We start from the raw sequence: 18,874 nt of genomic DNA, 5'->3' as shown, positions 1-18,874 counted from the left end.
AAGTAGTCCTACGTCGCTTCGCTCCATTTTAAGTTGTTAGGGGTGAAGCTTCTTAGGGGCTGGGGCTTTCGGCGTCTCATGTCGTCGTCTCATGTCATTACCGATGTAGTCATGGTGCTAAAGCACCGGGACACCCGTTTACGCCTCGTGCTAGGGCGTAACACGTACTAAAAGAACACACTCAGACACTCGTTTTCCAACGCCTAGCGCAAGAACTTAACGCGTACTAAAAGAACACATCGGGACACTCGTTTTCGAACGCCTCGCGCTAGAATGCTTCGTGCTTCAAGCAAGGCTGTATACATATATCCCAAAATCGTTTCATTTCCGTGGGAAAAAATGCAAAGGCGCCAAGAATACACTTATATACTGCATACTTCGCCCCTCCCCAGGTTTAACGTCAGCGGAGATGGCCCGGGATTTTTCATATCGACGAATTATCTCCATTTAATCCGTTACAACGATTAAATGTGTCAACTTCGCCAGTTATGCATTCGTGTGCAGATACAGAGCATCACACGGTTGGTGTTTTCTCGCGTTTTATTTTCGTGCTTCGGCTCACTTCTTTAGAGGCCCTTTTTATTTTGATGTTCGCCGTTCAAGGGTGGTGTATAAGATACATACTTTTATTTGGCCAGTTTATCCATTATTCTTTTGTATGTTTTGTTCATTTTTAAAATTTGTTGACCAGTCCTAAGGACTAAATCTGTTAACTTTGACAATTAGCATTCTTGTGCAGATGCAGGGCGTCACAAGCTGGGGTGCACGACTGGGGTTTCGAACTACCCCGCTGGCAGTCCTGGCACTGCGCGAGTATTTTTAATTAATTACAAATCTATCCCCTCAATGCATGTATTTCATGCAATTTGTGGATGAGGGTGAGGGGGATGGATAAGAAACTGGGGCCGTTTTTCCCCCCAGAAAAATACGGCCCTCCCGATCTATCTCCCATCGCATACACCCTTGACGGATCTCCACCAGGAGCACGCCCCAAATGTGAGCGTGGATATGGATCTGTGTGGATGTGGTGTAATACATCTGTACCCTTGTCGTTGTTGGTTCCAGTTTAGACAAATTCTACGATCCTTCCTACCTCGGCAGTTCATCTGGTCCAAGACCTAAAGACTTCGCCCCTCCACAAAAGGATGTCTAGGTCCAATTTTTAAGATTCTCGCTTTCAGATCAAAGAATTCGCCTTGGTTCAATCTTTTGAACTGACGAGTACTCGAACGAGTTCTCAAACAGTGAACGCTTTCTGGTGGCACTCGAAAGTTTTGGGCGTTGATTTGCTCATCTCACATTTCTTTTGTTTTTGTTTGCTGTTAGTGTTTACCGTTCACTTGTGTATCGCAGAAATTTTATGCCATTTTTTTTTCACCAGTGCCTTCAATGTGCATTGGGTTGTCATTGTGGTATTGTTTGTGGCGGTGCTTCCTTGTTTTATTCTTTCTTGATACTTTCTATGTTTTCTAAGCATTGTGGTTTATATGCTGTTTTTGAGTGTTGTATGTATGTACTAAATTTGGTTTGCTTTTCATGTGCGCGTTTGCATTTTGCTTGTCTCCTAAACCCACTCCCTCTATATGCTGTATGTCCTGAGGGCACACTAAATAAATAAATAAATTTGAGCTGACTGTTTCCACGAACTCGCACGCGACATTCAAAGGCACGTGTTGGGGGCTGGTGAAGGCCCTTGATGTTTACCAATAACTGAAACCTTCTGACCAAGGTAGAAATATGACCATTTTCTCCCACACATGTTTCAGGGGTTCGGGAGGCTCCACATTTCATGTAGTGCCGCAATTACTCGACGCAACGCTGAGTTGTGTCATTACAAAAAATCAAAAGCACCTTTCTTAAAAACGCGAAGCTCTCTCCCATGCAACCTCAATCAAAGTCAAAGTAAAAAATCCGAACGGCTACGACCGCATGGCGCAATCGGATAGTCGTCGTCTTCCTTACGCCAGGGACCCGGGTTCGATTCCGACCACAGGAAGCGTTTTCTTTCTTTTGAGGAGCTTCGCATTTTACATCGCCACCACCACCAACACCACCACCACCATCATCATCATCATCATCATTAATGTGTGCCCTCCCATTGTGTAAAGTTTGCTTTCCTGCAGTCAAGTTTGGTGTTACGATCTATGCGCGAGTTCGGCATAAAAAGCTGCGCTTTAAAAAATCGGGCACACATTGTTTGTGCCTGGGGTAACGGTCATAACAAACTGTTAAACTACGTTGCAAGCATTAGTGTTATATGATTTAGTTCTTCATGTTTAACTTTCATAGTTTGTGCTAAGGTGCGGACATCGTTCTGCCTTTTTTGTTTGCTCAGACAAATCCCGTTTAACGCCTTGTAAACGTGTAAGTGGTGCGCTAGATGTCATACATAACACACCCTTTCTGAAAAAAAAGCAAGGAGAAAAGCTAATACACACTGGGCGAAAAGGAAGGTTTGAGGCGTTATAGTGAGGGCTGTACACACGCACACACACACACACACATACATCATAGACACGCACACACATCATACACACGCACGCATGCACGCACACGCACACTCCGCCTTAATTCGCACGATGATTCTTTCAGTAATTCCTGGGCTGTCATAACCTGAATTCTAGGCGATATTTTCGCGTGACAAGGGGCACGCAGTGAGAGTTCGTCGCACTTCATGGGCGGAGACAGGCGGGTGCCCTTGACGCCACCTTATCGTAGAGCTCGCTTGCACTGACTAGCGCGATTAAATCGACAGCGCCGTCTGGGGAGGTCGCTACGGAAAGGAAACGTTGTGGCAGAAAGAAAAGCTGGGAACCGGGGCAGGGTTGGCCGCTTCCGTAGCGACGCTATATAACGACGCGCACGTTGCAACAATTAGCGCGGTGCGTGGTAGGTGTCACTGAAGAGAAGGCGGAAGTAGCACAAGCGAGCCTTCTATGTTTACTGGGGTCTACAAAATGCTCTTGGAATGGACTCTTCTTTTATAGCCATTCCATTGAAAAAATGTAAGCGCACACTAACGCGTAATAGTTGAAGGTAGCGAAGTTGTACGCAACCTTCACGAACATCACGACGAATGCAACCGATTTGCTTCTTTTTCGCTGCCGCAACGACCTTTACTCCATAATTGTTGCTATAAGTGTGAGCTTCTCTCAGTTTTTTGGAAGTGATGATCATTGGACATCACCTTGGAGGGGCGTACGCTATGGCATGTCTTTCTCGCTCAGAGCAAGCGTTGCCAGGATTACGGCGAACGCGGCAGTCTTTCTCGTTCCGAGCAAGCGTTGCCGCGATTACGGCGAACGCTGGAGTCTTTCTCGTTCCGAGCAAGCGTTGCCGCGATCACGGCGAACACTGGAATCTTACTCGTTCCGAGGAAGCGTTGCCGCGATTACGGCGAACGCTGGATATTTTTTTTTTGTTTTGGCCAATCTTGGCCAACCTCCCTAAGTGGGTATGTTTGTTTTGACAGACGTGCGCCGCGGAAGTTGGGCGGTCGCCGTGATGCTCGCACACACGAGCGCTCGGCATTTTTCTTTGTTTTGTTAACTGCCGGGCGGTCGCCGCCAGGCTCGCGCTCACGTGCACGCGCTCGGTAATTTCTAGTTATTTTTAACTGCGGAGACGAAAAATTACAATCTGTCAAACAGCTTCGCTGTTAAAAAAAATGTTTATCGAATTTGTGGTGACTTTGTGTTGAGTTCTTAGTGATCCTACAGGAAATAAACAGAAATTCAAAGCTTATTCAGCTGAGAAAAATGAAACCAAATAGTTTTGTTGGCAGTGGGAAATTATTTTTCCAGTCCTGGGTTTTTGTTCATATTTTACTGTATCGTTAAAACGTCCTGGGGTAGTTATTCGTATGCAAGTTATCAGCTTGTTCTGCCGTATGCTACCTACTGCACTTGCTTGAAATAAATAGCCAGGTGCGTCATAACTGTCTAATTCTAATGTGAACTAGTTAGGCATACTTATTTCATAATTAGGCATAGATAGGCTCATATATGTCGGGAATTGTTGCTTTACGGAATCGAATTAACTAAGTACTGCTTCATTTTCGAGGAACCTAATTTCCGCAAAGAGGATTTTAAAAAATACAAACTTTTTTACTGTGCAGATACCGGTGTCTGCAAGTGTTTCAGAAAAAGGCAGAATATGTAGGTCTTATGCAGAGATTAGCACATTTTCTAGCATTGTTTTGTGCATGAGCTTTGTTTATTAATGAAAAAAGTTGGCCGCCCATCTGCTCACTTCGTTGCAAACGGCATTTCACGACGATAGTAATCTGGCGGCTCTGCCCTAGCTGTAAATCAATTCAAGTTTACCGTGTTCACTGCTCCGCTATGAAGCCCTTCTCCACACTAGGGTGCCTAGATACACGCGCTTCCCGCGCTCCACAGCGGGGGGAGCGCGTGCATCCAGAACCCCAGCTACCCACGGGGGTCCACGCGTCATCTACTAGAATATTTCATTATGTTTGAATAACTTGGAATGCCGCCAGGGGCTATAGTGGCGCGGGCGACAGCAGGCGGCGGCGGGATACAGCTGATGCAGAATTTCATTTGCTATCGCAAAAATCAAGCATCACTGAATTTTTCAATAAAGGAACACGGCAAATATCACTTACGTATTTGATTCTATGCCGTAGATAATGTCTTGTTTTTGTCCGACAGTTTGACAAGTATGAACACTGCCATCAGACCTAGATGCTTACGAATGGCTGTGGGTATATAAGCGTCTTGTTCAACATAAGTTTCACTTTGGCCGGGCGGTTGAGTCGAGGGACAGACAGACAGATAGACAGACAGTCAGACAAACTAAAATTTCTGCGTTCAAGTAGCCCAAGAAAGACTATCGTCTTTAAAAATGTCAGAGGTGTGCTTGACGTGATGAGTGGTACCTTGGGCTGAGGCGCGACGGGAGCGTATTCGCTGCACTCATATTTTGGAGGGGCGTACGCTATGGCATGTCTTTCTCGCTCAGAGCAAGCGTTGCCAGGATTACGGCGAACGCGGGAGTCTTTCTCGTTCCGAGCAAGCGTTGCCGCGATTACGGCGAACGCTGGAGTCTTTCTCGTTCCGAGCAAGCGTTGCCGCGATCACGGCGAACGCTGGAATCTTTCTCGTTCCGAGGAAGCGTTGCCGCGATTACGGCGAACGCTGGATATTTTACTGTGGTTCATCTTGCAGATAAACCACGAAAGTGGTTCATCTGCAAGATGAACCACTTTCCTGTTCGGCATCATCGTTCGGCAAACGCCGTCCCTGACAACCGCTTGGCGCCCCACGCAGCAAGTGCTGCAGAATTTTTTTTTCCCGCCGGTAGACTATTAATAATTTCCCGCGGTGCGCCACACAGGCGACACGGAAGTGTGTAGGGGCAACACTGCCGCTGTAATGGCCAGGGGCTTGATGAATGGTGATGGTCTTGGGCTGGTTTCACGTTGGGCGTAGCCAACCTTGCAGCAGCGTAACGCAATGGTCCACACTAAGCATAATTTCCCACAGCCCGAGCGCCTTTACGGGAACGACGAATGTTACGTGTACAAACAAAGCAACGAGGAACGTAGCCACGAGCCGTGCATGTGGCTCTTTCACACGCTTGAAAAGCGCGCCAGTTTCAAGGTAGTAGCCTTGCACACCACACCATCAGCGCCTGGCGGTAGTAGGCCTTTTCGTCCTGCATTTCTGCAGAGGCGTTTGCCTGCTAGCAGGATCGAAACGTTCGTCTTTAAAATGGCCATGAAGACAACATAACTGCTTTGTCCTGATCATAATCACCCTAGTTATATCGCAAAGTTGAAACAAATGATCTAGATATTAAAGGGACCCTGAAACACTTTCGATAAACGCTTTCTGTCTTTCCTTCGCATTTGGAAGCACTGCGTAAGCTATAAACCTTTTTTATTTCCTTCGTCCCGGGAGCTTCCATTTTATCATTGGGCTGTGCTAGCGACTGTACAATTGGCGCAGTCGACAGGAAGATGAAACTGCGCATGCGCAACACTGCCCAGAACATTCTCTGATCTTATCAAAGATTAACGGTTGAAAATGTTTATCGTGATGACGAGATCGGAGCGGAACTGGGGCACTGCATAATTTGCTCGTCGCACCAAATACGCCTTCCGTTTCGGCTTTGTTTTTGCGTCTTCATTTTTAAAGTTGTATCGAAAAGCTGTCTTTGCTGCAACTGAAGAAAAATCGGCCAACAGTCGCTACATGGCCTTAGTGACGTTATTCGAGCCGTCGAAGAACATCAAGTCCGAGAAAGAGAGAAAAATCTTTTGAGCGAGTTTACAAGTTCTCTGATGCGGGCATAGAGCAGTAATTTTTGGCCGAGGTACTTTGCGACCACCTAATCTAAGTACTAGGTGTGTTGGATGACTACGTTCTGCAAGCATTTAAGGTTTCAAAAAAAGTTGAAAGAAGTGTTGCAGGGTCCCTTTAAGGAAAGCGGGTGAAGCAGTGACCACAGCCCAGCCACTTTCTTGAACGGTCTCTATGACGTCACATAATCTTATTTGAGCGATTGACGGCCGCCGACTAAAGCCACCGCCAAGACACATAACTGGGCGATTGTGGAGGGACGCCTACTTTCGTTTGATCGCATCACTTGAATGCGAACGTTCAGTTAACACCTTCATAACTATGTTTTTCAGTCCTGGCCTCTGTTGCGTCATCGCTGCCCATCTTGCGCGAGTGTATCTCGAAATTTGAAGGTTGTTCGATACTTATTGCATTTTGTCGGTTTAAAAATTCCTTCGCGACTTGAATAGAGCTGAGTTCTTTCAAACGCTAGTTCTTTCAGCTCCGACAAGGTTGTATATTGTTTTCGTGGCCTTTTAAGTTCACTAAGAAACACTTTTCCTGCAATTTGCTGCTAGATATATGATTCTGTGCCGTACACACAATAGTTCATGCGTTAACACGGGCTGCAACCTCATTTAATTTTGCGTTGCACCGCTGCGTGTGGCCGCACTCTTCGGTACGTGGGCTGCTCTGCATTCATTTACTCGCAAGCACAAAAATAATGGGTTTCAAAGGACCTCCAGTGACACTTAATTAAGGCTGTCAGCGGCTGACCCACATACGCTCGAAGGTGGCCTTGGGTTGAAGTTTTATTCGAAACCACTTATAAAAAAAAGAGTAGCAGTGGAGACAGCCAAGGAACGGCTGAAATGCCATACACATCTCAATACTACAAAGCGCGCGCAAACGAAAGATGTTGAAGGTCATCTCGTAATAGCTTTCGAACAGACTGCGACGCCGGAAACGCGATAGTGACGTCTTGCCACCTTGGCTTTCATTCTTCGCTTAGAGTATAGCGTCGTTAGAACGCATGGTCATCGTTCGGCATCACGCAAGCGACGACTTCCTTTTTTAGGACGGGTGTATTGTGTGTGCGTGGGTAAAAAATACAATGAAAACTGTAATAGCTTGAAACAGAAGCGAGTACGAAGGTACGGTTTTCCTCGAGGGTTGCCTTGAAGTTGCGCGGACAAGGCATTTTGTTAAGCGCTTACCACTTAAGTGCCCGTTGTTATTGTTGTTATTGCAGCGCTAAGCGGTGGGATTCATTTCCCTCCCAGGGGAAGTTTTTGTAGGCGCTAGCTTCGTGCGCACCCTTTAACCATTAGATTAGAGGAAAGAAACACTACTAGACGCATCAGTGCCAAGTGATGTTTAATGAGGACCACGTGGATGCATGATCACACGCGCAAGAGAAAGGCGGATAAAGCAGCAGCTAGTTGTTTGCTTTGGTGGCATTGTAATCTAGTGGGTTCGTCTGCCGGGCGTGTATATAGTCTAACGGGGCAGAACGCAAGAACACCGTCGTACTTGCGTAACGGCGCTGGTTGTGTGCCCAGATTGCAATGACGTCACAGTAACTGCCATGTTGGAGAACAGCGCGGACGGTAAAAGGCTGGGGACTTATCTGGTGCTCTTAACTCGATAAACGCCGAGAAAGCTGAGAGAAGTAGCGGAAATGGTGGTGGTGACGCCATGTGCAAGCTGTGTATAACAGCCATATCTAAGCCGCGCCCTTATCTAATGTCTTGAAGGCTCTCTGCAACACTTACGATAAATGCTTTCACTCTTTCCTTCGCGTCTGGAAGCACTGCGAAAGCTATAGTTACCGCCAGCACCACGGAGCGACACCGTGTGATTTGCTCGTTGCAGCAGATACGCCTTCAGTTTATGCTCTCCTTTTGTGGTTTTCTTTTTACAGTAGCTATGGAATGCGTTCATTGCAGCTACTGAAGGAAAGCCGCTACACCGCTGTAAGTACGTCATTCAAGCGGTCGAAGAACGCCAAGGCCTGGAAAGAAATAAAAATTATTTCAGCAAGTTTCTAAGTTGTCTGATGGGCATGGAGTCGTAATTTTCAGCTGAGGTATTTTGCGACCCCCTAATTTAAGTACCGGATGCGTTGGTTGACTAGGTTCTGCAAGCTGTTGAGATTTCAAAAATAAAGTTAAAGAAAGTATTGCAGGGTCTTTTTAATTAAAGAGCCTCATATTTGGTCTTAAATGGTTCGAAGGCAAGTCGGCATATATGCGGGGACGATTGTGGCGACAACACACAACTTTGCAGGGCCCGGCCCCTAAGAAAACTATTACAGAACAAAAACCACGAACAACACGAGCCTGGACATTGGCGGCGCACGTTGAAGAGCATAACGAAGATAGCAGTAGTAGTGAAGACATCTTTTTTTCTTCGGCCAAAAGTAGAGGCCTAGCATGTCGACCATCTGCTAAATTAGAACACCGAAAGGATTTTTAAAACGTTTATTGAAATAAAAGAAGAAGAAGAAACCGGGGGTTTCTTGCTAATGCACCAGACGCCCCTAGGGTAACATGAAGCTGTGGTGCACAGTGGGTATGGGGTGGGAAACAGCAGCGAAAAAATAGTGGGTTGCGATATAAAATACAAGAGAGTGTTCCAGGAATAAAGGACCCTATGGATCAGGTCGCCTTGGGGAGGAGTCCTTATTCCAGGACCCCTAGACCGTCCGGCTTCCTGGCGACCAGCCAAAGCTGGTCGTCAAGGGCCGAGCTGGACAGTGCTCTCTCCCAGTGCTCAGGGGAGGGGAAGGGGAAGGGGGGGTAGGTTATTTTGCTAATTTGGGAGGGTATGGTGGACTAAGGAGTTCATTCAAGGGTTTTGCTTTTAAGATAGCGGGAAGGGTGCCAATGAGTATCTCTCTTTCCTTTTGAAATCAAGGGCACGTTCAAAGAATATGTTCAGTAGTGGCCATAATTTCACATATGATGCATAATGGCTTAGTTAGCACAATCCTTTGTCGCTTAGCAAGGAAAAGGTCTTTGCCAGTCATAAGTTGTGCCAGGCGGACTTCTTTGGAGCGAGAGTTCGACGAGGGAATGGGTGGGTTACCAGAAAGGCGAGAATTATTTCCAGCGCTGTTTGTAGTTGGTCTGGTGTTCTTCTGGATCATGTCCGCGGCCTGAAGGTACACAGCTGGCTTGGTGCATGGTTGTGCGCGACGCACGTGCATGCCGCCAAATTTCTGGATGCCTTGTGTCGTATTTTGTTCCCGCGTAATCATTTCTTTCCCCATGGGAGAGTGATACGACTCCTAGTTTCTTCCTTTTTGTTGGCCAGCATCTGCTTAGCGTTTATTCAGACGCAATTAATGTGGGACTTACAGTATTTCATAGAGTTTCTATACCACGGAAGGGATTGGGCTTACAAACTTAGCTCCCTAGCAGAAACAAAGTATTTAAGCCAGCAACGAGGTTTGTGCCTGCTGCCATAACATGAAGTGGTTGCACTCGAGAATTGAAATGGTTCTGAAGGGATCTCTGGGAGCGCTACGGTACACATGTGCACATATGGTCCCTCAAAGCACAGCCCAACTTATCAGCTCCGTCGAGAATTTTGTACAGGTTCAGTATTAGCGGAGTAACGGTACCTCCAAACGGATCACCTTCATCTTACTCTTTCTCGTCTCATTTTCAACCAGGGAGAAGTTAAGGCGGGCTGACTGGTAGCGATGACTGGACTGATTATGCACGCGTTTTGCACAACTCCAGGTTTCCGACTGCCCCTAACAGATGTATCACTAAAAAAATTACACCATCTTCCCGTAGGGGAACCCTGAGTAGTATGCGAAGCAGGCATGGGGTCGATTCAAGTGCCCATTAGTTTTCAGTTCGTCGTTTCTGTGAGGTTGAGGTACGTAGCTACCGTTATATTCACCGTTTGGTTTCCATGGTAACTACCACACTTTTCACTCGACGGAACTACGAAATGGGAAATTGCGTTGACCCCATGGCTGTTTCGCATACTACTCAGGGTTCCCCTACGGGAAGATGGTGTAATTTTATTAGAGGGGGTGAGGGGTGTTAGAGTGGAGAGACATTAAAGCGAGAAAGAGAGAGAGAGAGAGAGAGAGAGAGAGAGAGAGAGAGAGAGAGAGAGAGAGAGAGAGAGAGAGACGTTGTACGTGGTATGAGTTTGCCTTTATTTAAGCATTATCATCATCATGTTCAACGCAGGTGACGTCGAGCTGTGGTTGGCGTTCCGCTTTCATTATGACCGCCTTATGGTCTGTGAAATGTAAAGTCAAGGGCTATTGTAGTGGATGAACCCTAAAGTTGCTGAAAATGAGGTCGATGCACGTTCCCCGGATGGTTGTGGGCTGCTTGTAATCACGGCCCGCCGAGACTCGCCGACGCACGCCGACGCACGCCGCTGCCGACGACGATGAAACGTCGAAGGCGCGTGAAACGTGCTCGCCTCGTGCCGGCCCAAGAAGACACCGGCAACACTGTCGCTCCAGGAGCCCTTAAAGGGGAAGCGTGCTCGTGTCGTGCCTTCCCAGGAAGACACCGGCAACACTGTCACTCCAGGAGTTATTAAAGGGCAAGACACCACCGGGCGTTCACAAGCCGAGCATGCGCAGTGGGGGTGTGGACGGCGCAACAACAACGACAAGGGAGGGACATAGCCATGACCATGAGATGCTTCGAATCTAAAATACTCGGGGTGGTGGCGCATTCTATACCGGCGCGCGCGCGTCAAACTCACCGTGACCTTTTACGGTGGCCGGTTGAAGAAAAGGCGTTCTGGTTCCACCTGCCGAGGGGGGGGGGGGGGGCACAGCTGTACTTACAAGAAGGTCCCAACGCCTATTATCGCATCTCTTCAACCATTTATTCAACTCGGCGCCTTCAACATGGCGCTTGTATCTGCCGCATCTTTTCTTCTTACCTCGTCTAGTTTGACGCCATGTTTTCTTTTCTATAGTCACGGTGAGTTTGATGCGATAATATGCGCGGGGGATTGAGGACAGTGTAGCATCCACTGTGTTGCAAGCAACTTGTGCAATGACAGAAGCTTGGGGGAGTTCGTAAATAATGCTTAAGAGTAACAAAGGGCGAAGAAAATGAGCACGACAGAAGGCACACGTGCGACAACACCTTGTGACTGCCGTCCCCGTTTTATCGCGGGCATGTTACCCTCTGAGCTTGAGAATTAGGTGAAGTATATGTAGTGATCAAAGACAGGTAGGTGCACGTGCTGTTGAGGGAAGTTTATTTTTTTCCCTTGAAGTGTTCCGGACGACGTTGTGGGACCGGTACTGGCAGTTCTGTCCATGCCTCCCTTGCCGCCGCGCCAGCGAATCGGGCTGAGCTCAGTGCAGACAGCTCATCCGCCAAGTTTTTTTTTCAACTTAGTCGTGGTCAGTGCTGGGGACCTTCTGGAACAAAAAAAAAAATGCCATGGTTTAACGCGGTTAAACCAAGCTCGTCGAGCAATAGCTCGGTTTTTGCGCCGAGAGAGCGCAGTGAACGCGCACCCAACTGCAACGCAAGACAAAACACAGTCGCTGCTGGGCACAGTCGCCGCTCCGGGCGCGAATCAGCAGTGAATTTTGAGTCAGCCAGCGCCTTTTTGTACCGAACGAGTGATTAGACGCTTTCACGGCGCAACCGTACGAGGCGCTGGCTTGATCTTGGCTGAACTTGAAGGTCAGATTGACATTACGAGGAACGAGCCATTTCTGGGTTTGTACATGGAGTAACATAGCTATCGCTCTAGGAGGAAACGTCAGGTGACGGAAACGGAACTTCTGCGTGATTTTGGAGTGCGGCGCGATGGCCGGTTTAGCCGAGATTTGCTTGTTATCATAGACTACGCCGCGTGTCCGGTTCCAAGGAAAGCTTTGTCCGCACGTATGCGAATGCCACAACGCAGCGCAATCGCTACCATCATGACCCGCTCCTCATTCGCGAGGAAAAAAGATCGATGAGTGCAATCACGACGCTGGTTCACAGAAGAGACCAAGGCCGGACATCTAGCTCTCCTGCGACATGTGGAGAGGGATTCGCTTCGCGCAACAGGCAGGTGTTTCTTGTCGGGTTTAGACGAACCCCTTCCCTCCGGAAACAAGGGTGAGCGGGAAGATTGACTTATCGAAAACGAAAACGACCAACATCGAAACGCAATGACCGCAAGAAGAAAACGAAAACACCTGCCAAAATCAAAACGCGATGACGGAAATAAAAACGCAAAACCATCGATCAACCAAAACGAAACCCTTTCATTTTGCTGAGCTTTACCCGAACGCAAATGTTTAGCATACGTTATAGTAGATCAACAGATGCGCCCGCAAAGCACGTCGGTAAAGTTGTCTTTGACGCAAGGTGTTTTCGAGTACGCCACTACCGACGGCGCATGTCAGCCAATACAAGCTTCGCTTGCAAAATGGCTTCGTATCGGCTTCCATCGTTGCAAAGGACGACGAAAGACGATAGTAGTTTTTCACCGCCCCCAACGGCTAGCTTAGTGTTTTCTGTATTTCTCTAGTTGTTGATAACGTGGGTGTTTAAATTGCGATTGGGTCAACTAACTTTCAGCTGTGAGTCAGTGCTGTTTTTGTTTTCCCCTTCCTATCCTGTGTTGGGCTGGTTGTGCTGTTTTCTAGTTAAGATCTTTAAAAATGGTCGGTGCTTGCGCTTCTCTGCAACCCGAATAAGTGAGCACAACTGAGAGCCGATCATGCTGCACACATGCACCCGAACGAACTTTATCTTATGAGGCACCGGAAAATCATTGTTGCACCCTTATTCTTAGCTAGCCTTGCTTTGCAGCTCGATGGCACCTTGAATGCACGGACGGCAGGGTCTTCTCGCCGGTGGCACTTCGATTTTGCTCCGGTGAAGCACACCCTCCGAATCTTTTCGTCTGCACGCCTCCGGTGCTTTTCAGGCAGCGTGTTTCACGGCAGCCACTGAACATTAACTCTAGCCTACCTCCACTGTACTCTTCTCTTCCGCCTTGCTCATCACACTGCCGCCGTACCGTCTTTGTTCGCTCCCATCGCCAAACGCTGCTCACTACCAATTTTATTTCCCTGCCAGCTTTGCTCTTATTTCGCTCCTGCCAATTGGTTGAGCATCGTTTCGTCAACAAACCCGTTTACAGAGCTAAATACGTCATCCTATAGTGGCCCAATATTCACAGAAAGCACGAAACAGAGCCACTTAAGAGGTCTTTCACTCTGTAAAGCTGTTGAGTTTTGGAAACGTTGTTGGTGTGTTGCACCGATATGGTTCAAGGCGGGAAGGTGTGCTTCATGTGCAAAAGCAAATGACAAGACAAAACGCCATGTACAGAGAATTTCTACAATTTGCTAGAGTACTTTGAATAAGGCGACTTACCTGCGTGGCCCCCGAATGGTCAGCAACCGGTAGAGCCGAGGCCCCACTTCTTCCAATGGTAGTCGGGGTCTGCTTGCCCGCCTGATCGCCAACGGAAGACGGAAAGCGCAGCACTCCCAAGCGTCGTTGCAGAAGACTGTCAAGATCCTTCTCGGGTGGAGGCTGACCTCGCACAGCCGACGGATGCAAGGCTTCGCATTCAAGACTTGAGCCCTGGTTCCCGTGGGTAGGGCCGATGTCGCCACCCACAGCGCCGTTAATGGAGCGACTGACCTCACTGTTACGGCCTTCTGGAATTCCCTCCTTAGTCTCGCTGACATTTTCGAAGAGCTCGCCCCGTAACGCTTCGCGTGAAGTTCTCGCAGCGTCACCCGTCGTCTCCTGGTCTGGCGGTTTGTGAACGGCGTAGTAGCGCCTGAGTGCTAAGATGATATCCGTGTCTGGAGGGATCGAAATCATGGTCTGGGTCCCGTTCGTGGCTCTTCTGGGCATCCTTGGTGCAGCACCGGTGTTGCTTGCAGCTGCACGCCATCCGCTCACTACCGTGGGAGACATCAGAGGGCAGGTGTCAATCGCGTTGCTCAGAAAGACACACCACCCGCCTTCTGATACTCTTGTTCGTGGGCCGTGGGTGCTACTGTTAGTGTCGGCCGGCCATGAAGCAGCCTTCAGAACGCTGGGTCAACAGAACGAACGGTTCAATTTCTTTACGGGAAGGGAACGAAGCATCCAGGTGTCCGGGTCCCACTTCGAACGGGTTAGTCGTGCTTCCGCTTCCGCTGCTTCGACTACCGGAAAGGACGTTTCCTTCTATGGCTGCTCACTAAGGAATCTTCATCGTCTTCACTTCCGCCCGAGGGCGGTTCTATGCCGGTCATTAACGAAGTTCTCGGCTCCAAAAACACACTCAGGTACTTTAATTCATTTCTCGTTGAGCTGCACGGACTCCGACAGATACTGCAGGGAGACTTGAGAAGGTCGCAGCCTCAGTGTTCTCACAAAATCAGCGCCACATAGACGGGCGCGTACACAGAAAAGTGGACGGAGTTGCACGTAACCCTATGGGCAGAACTTTTTATTTGATGATGATGATGATGCCTTCAATAAATATATAATGTACCCACAAGGCGAGATTGGCTACGGTTAAATGCACACTGCAGTCAAAGTAGCTGTTGCTCTATATCGGTAGTTTAGCTCACCGAAAAGACAAATATGCCACTCCCACGCGTAGCTTTTTTCATGGTGAGGTAATGTAGGAAATAGCGAAAATGGGAAGACAGGTGGCGCCTCCACTAGCTATTTCGCACAACTTGCAGCGGAAGTGGAAAAAATTGCGTGGGAAATATTTTTGCAGTACGCCTTCCCAGGTTTATAAAAAAGCGGGAGTTTTTGTAGTGTGATGTTAAACGTCGAAAAACAAAAAGAAAGCGTAAAACAACATGATGGGAGCTGAGCTGATGGATAAGGCGGGGACCCAAACGCCAACAAGATCGTTTCGGTTTCGGTGTACTACCTGCTTCAATACACGGCCAGATAATTGCGTGACTCTTGTACTGTACTATGTGCACAGCCATTTTATTTATTACGGCTCCGGAACAGCAAAGGACGTGGGAGTTCGGGAAAGCGCGACTGATTTGACCGAGGCTGACGAAACTGTTTTGGTACGTGGTAGCGTTGTATTATGTTGCTTCTATACCGCTATACATCAGCGCTGCTTTGATTGCTTTCGGTTTATTGTGACGCAGCCGCTATTTGCGTCATGGAGTCGCTGCGATCGAAATAGGGAAGGGAAATGCGTTGTTTGATTAGCGATTTCTCAGCAATTAGGGCATCTTTCGACACCGAATCAACGCTAAAATGCCTATGGCTAGGCCTGACTATCATTTGGATCCAACTTACTGGTTGTTTTCGGTGTCCCTTTGCGCCGCGTACAGCCCTCAGGGACCAGTATGTAAACACTCACGTGCCGAGAAAGTGAGAAAACAGAAAGTAAATAGAAATAAGATGCCAAATAACGCAATTAATAAATTACCTTTAGCCCACTCTTAACCTCCTCCATCTCGCAAGATATAACGGGGGCAATATGGTGATGAAGATGCATGACGTGTGCTCGTTTATATATAGGAAGCCCAAATCCAAAGCCGTACTGAGCTGATGCCAACAGCTGGAGTCAGTCAAGATGGTAGACTAGCTGTACGTTTACCATTATTTAAAGGATTTCTCAGGAGCACGATGCCGCGGAGGTAATTCGACGGTTGGGCAGGGTGTGAGCTGAATTATCGGTTTCTTTATGGGTTTCACCATGGAGCACTTCCAGGTCGTGTGCAGCTCGCTAATGCCCCTTGTGCGCTAGATTTCTCAGAGGCGCTTCTTTATGTCTGCTGGGAAGATACTTAAAGGGACCCTGCAACACTTTCAATAAGCGCTTTCATTCGCGTCTGGAACCACTGCGAAAGCTACAATTATCGCCAGCACGGAGCGGCACTGCGTGATTTGCTCGTCGCACCAGATACGCCTTCCGTTCATGCTTCGTTTGTGTGGCTTTTTTTTAAAAAGTTGATATTGAAAAGCGTTCATCGCTGCATCTGAAGGAAAACCGGCCAACAGGCGCTACATGGCCTTAGTGACGTAATTCGAGCCGTCGAAGAACGTCAAAACGGGAAAAAAGAAGAAAATATTTTGAGCGAGTTTACAAGTTACCTGATGGGTATAAAGCAGTAATTTTTGGCTGAGGTACTCTGCGACCCCCTAATCTAAGTAGTGGGTCTGTTGGGTGACTACGTTCTGCAAGCATTTAAGATTTCAAAAAAAAAAAAATTTGAATAAGGTGTCGCAGGGTCCCTTTAAGATGACCGACGCATAGTTTTTTTGTCGGCCTTGGGCATGCAGTCAAGGATTGCTCGTTTTACGGAATTGTACAATTAGATAGCTGTAAAAGGGCCATCGTAAGCTTCGTCATCCCAGAGGGATCATCCCGCTGGTACGTAGTTATAGAAAGGGAGATGTGAGAGGGAAAAATAGCTCTGATGATTTTTTAGGGAACTCGCCTGTGCTTACGCCTGAATTCGCTAAGCGTGACAAGCATTGAACACTTACGCGTTTTGCGATCACCACGTAAAGATCAGAGAATTCGTTTCTCCGCTGAGATGAGTGACCTCGTACACGTCTCTCTCGCGCAAGGTGGCGAAAGCTGTAGTGTGACGACCGATTGCTTTCTGTATATCGATATGTGTACGGTCCTATGCGTCTGCAAAAGGGGGAGAGCAGATGACCTCCTTCCACCCGTTAAATTCTCTGAAGGGGGGCCAAGACTGCCCTATACTTTTACTCGGTCGAACCAGCCCGTCATTGTTTAAATAGGAGGGTCATGGCCACGCAGGCTTTTGACAATAATGGTAGCCGAGGACCCTTGCTGTCGCATTCAAGGAACGGATTACTTCCAAATTTTGCCCCCAGAAAGTCGGGGACCAGAGGCGGTCCGTTGTAAAGAGAACGTCATAACTCCGCTTTCATGTTTGCATCCATCGTGAAGCTCGTTTTCTTTCGCACTCGATCAGTGGTTCCTACGAAGGCCATTTTTCAACAGTATATCTGCTGAACACGAGGTATGTAAAAATCACTATTTTTTACGACCAGGAGCGTCTAAAAACGCGACGAATTCTACTTAATTATAGATAATCAGATAGTGATCGTCATTAAGCAAAACGTAGTACCAGAAACATGTTTTATAACCATTACTCGTATTTGCACTGCGTTCTGACCATTTGGGCTTCAATGGGACGGAATTCGAACTAGGGAAGGGGCACTGCGGTGAAACTTGGCTCCCCCTAATAGCGAACCGTGCGCATGTCTATTTATTAGTATGCACCTCTAAATGTAGTGTGTGGTCAGGCCCTCGATATGGAGCAATGATTGGCGCCCAGTGGTTCCACAGCGCCCCGCAGTGACTGCCCTCATCAGGGTGATGTGGGTTCAATGGGTACGTTGTTTCGCCTCACCCAGCCGGCCCGTGAGGCGCGACACGCCGACGCCATCTTGTTGTTGTAGTAGAATGCGGAGATAATAAAGGCGATAGTCTTTCTTGGGGCACTTAAACCCAGAAATTTTGGTCTGTCTGTGACTCGATTCAGCTACCCGGCCAAAGGGAAACGAAGTCTGCGCAGTAGTCTTATATACTCACAGCCAAATCTAAACGTATAAGTCCGGTTTTATGTTCATACTTGTCAATATTGTTGAGCAAGAACAAGACATTACGCAAATTTAAGACAGGAAATCAATACACAAGGGATATTTACAGTGTTCCTTCATAATTCACAGATGCTTGATTTTTGCGAAATGAAATACTGCATTCACTGCAGAAAAAAAAAAAAAACGCACTGTCGCCTGCTGTCGCCCGCTCCACTAAAGCTTCTGACGGCGTTTTAAGGAATCAAGCGGCAATAGTTACGAAAGGTTCCACTATATAGGTTACACGTTCTGCTTGGAGCGCACGTGGACTAGGGCAACGCGGTTCTATAAACGTTGAAGTAGGTCGCCTCGATACACGCGCGTCTCCGCCGCCCGGCAGCGCTGGCATCGAGGCACCCGGCCTGGAGCAGTGCATGGAACGCGTAAAATTTAAATCGACTTGAGCAATCCCTTAGCGTGTTTACCTTGGAATGAGCACGACGCAAGGGGAACAACATAAGAGGTGAGCGGGAAAACGAACGGAGGCATTTACTTGGCAAATGTCGGCAAAGACTATCGTCTTTTGTCTACATTTGCAACGAAAGGAGCAGATACGCGGCCAATTTTTGGCTCACTGCGTCACCTGCGTGGGCGTTTATCCTAGGCGGGCGCATACTGGATCGTGAATTACGCTTTTCTATTAATTCTCCCTTCGACACGTATTAACAGAAAAGCTGTTTAAGCTTGAGCTGGGTCCGGTGGCGTTCGCAAAAAAAAAAAAAACAAAAAAAAAACAAGAAGAAATACCGAGCGCACGTGGCGTACGCCTCGTGAGGAGCCGCCGGAGGTCGTTCAACTCGACCTTCAAGAACACTCTGCTCAGCGTTCGTAGCGTGACCTCTCATGTGCTTTTCTACTCGCCAGTTCACGAGCGTTCGCGCCTGAAGTGGGCAGCATGGACGCCGAATTCGCGAAGCCGCTTGCCACCGGTTTTAGCGCGTGCTAACGCGGTACACTTTG

The sequence above is a fragment of the Haemaphysalis longicornis genome, unplaced genomic scaffold (assembly GCF_048455015.1).
Source record: "Haemaphysalis longicornis isolate Haplotype H1 unplaced genomic scaffold, Haemaphysalis longicornis Haplotype H1 scaffold_4, whole genome shotgun sequence".
Taxonomy (NCBI): domain Eukaryota; kingdom Metazoa; phylum Arthropoda; class Arachnida; order Ixodida; family Ixodidae; genus Haemaphysalis; species Haemaphysalis longicornis.
This window is presented reverse-complemented; position numbering follows the sequence as displayed.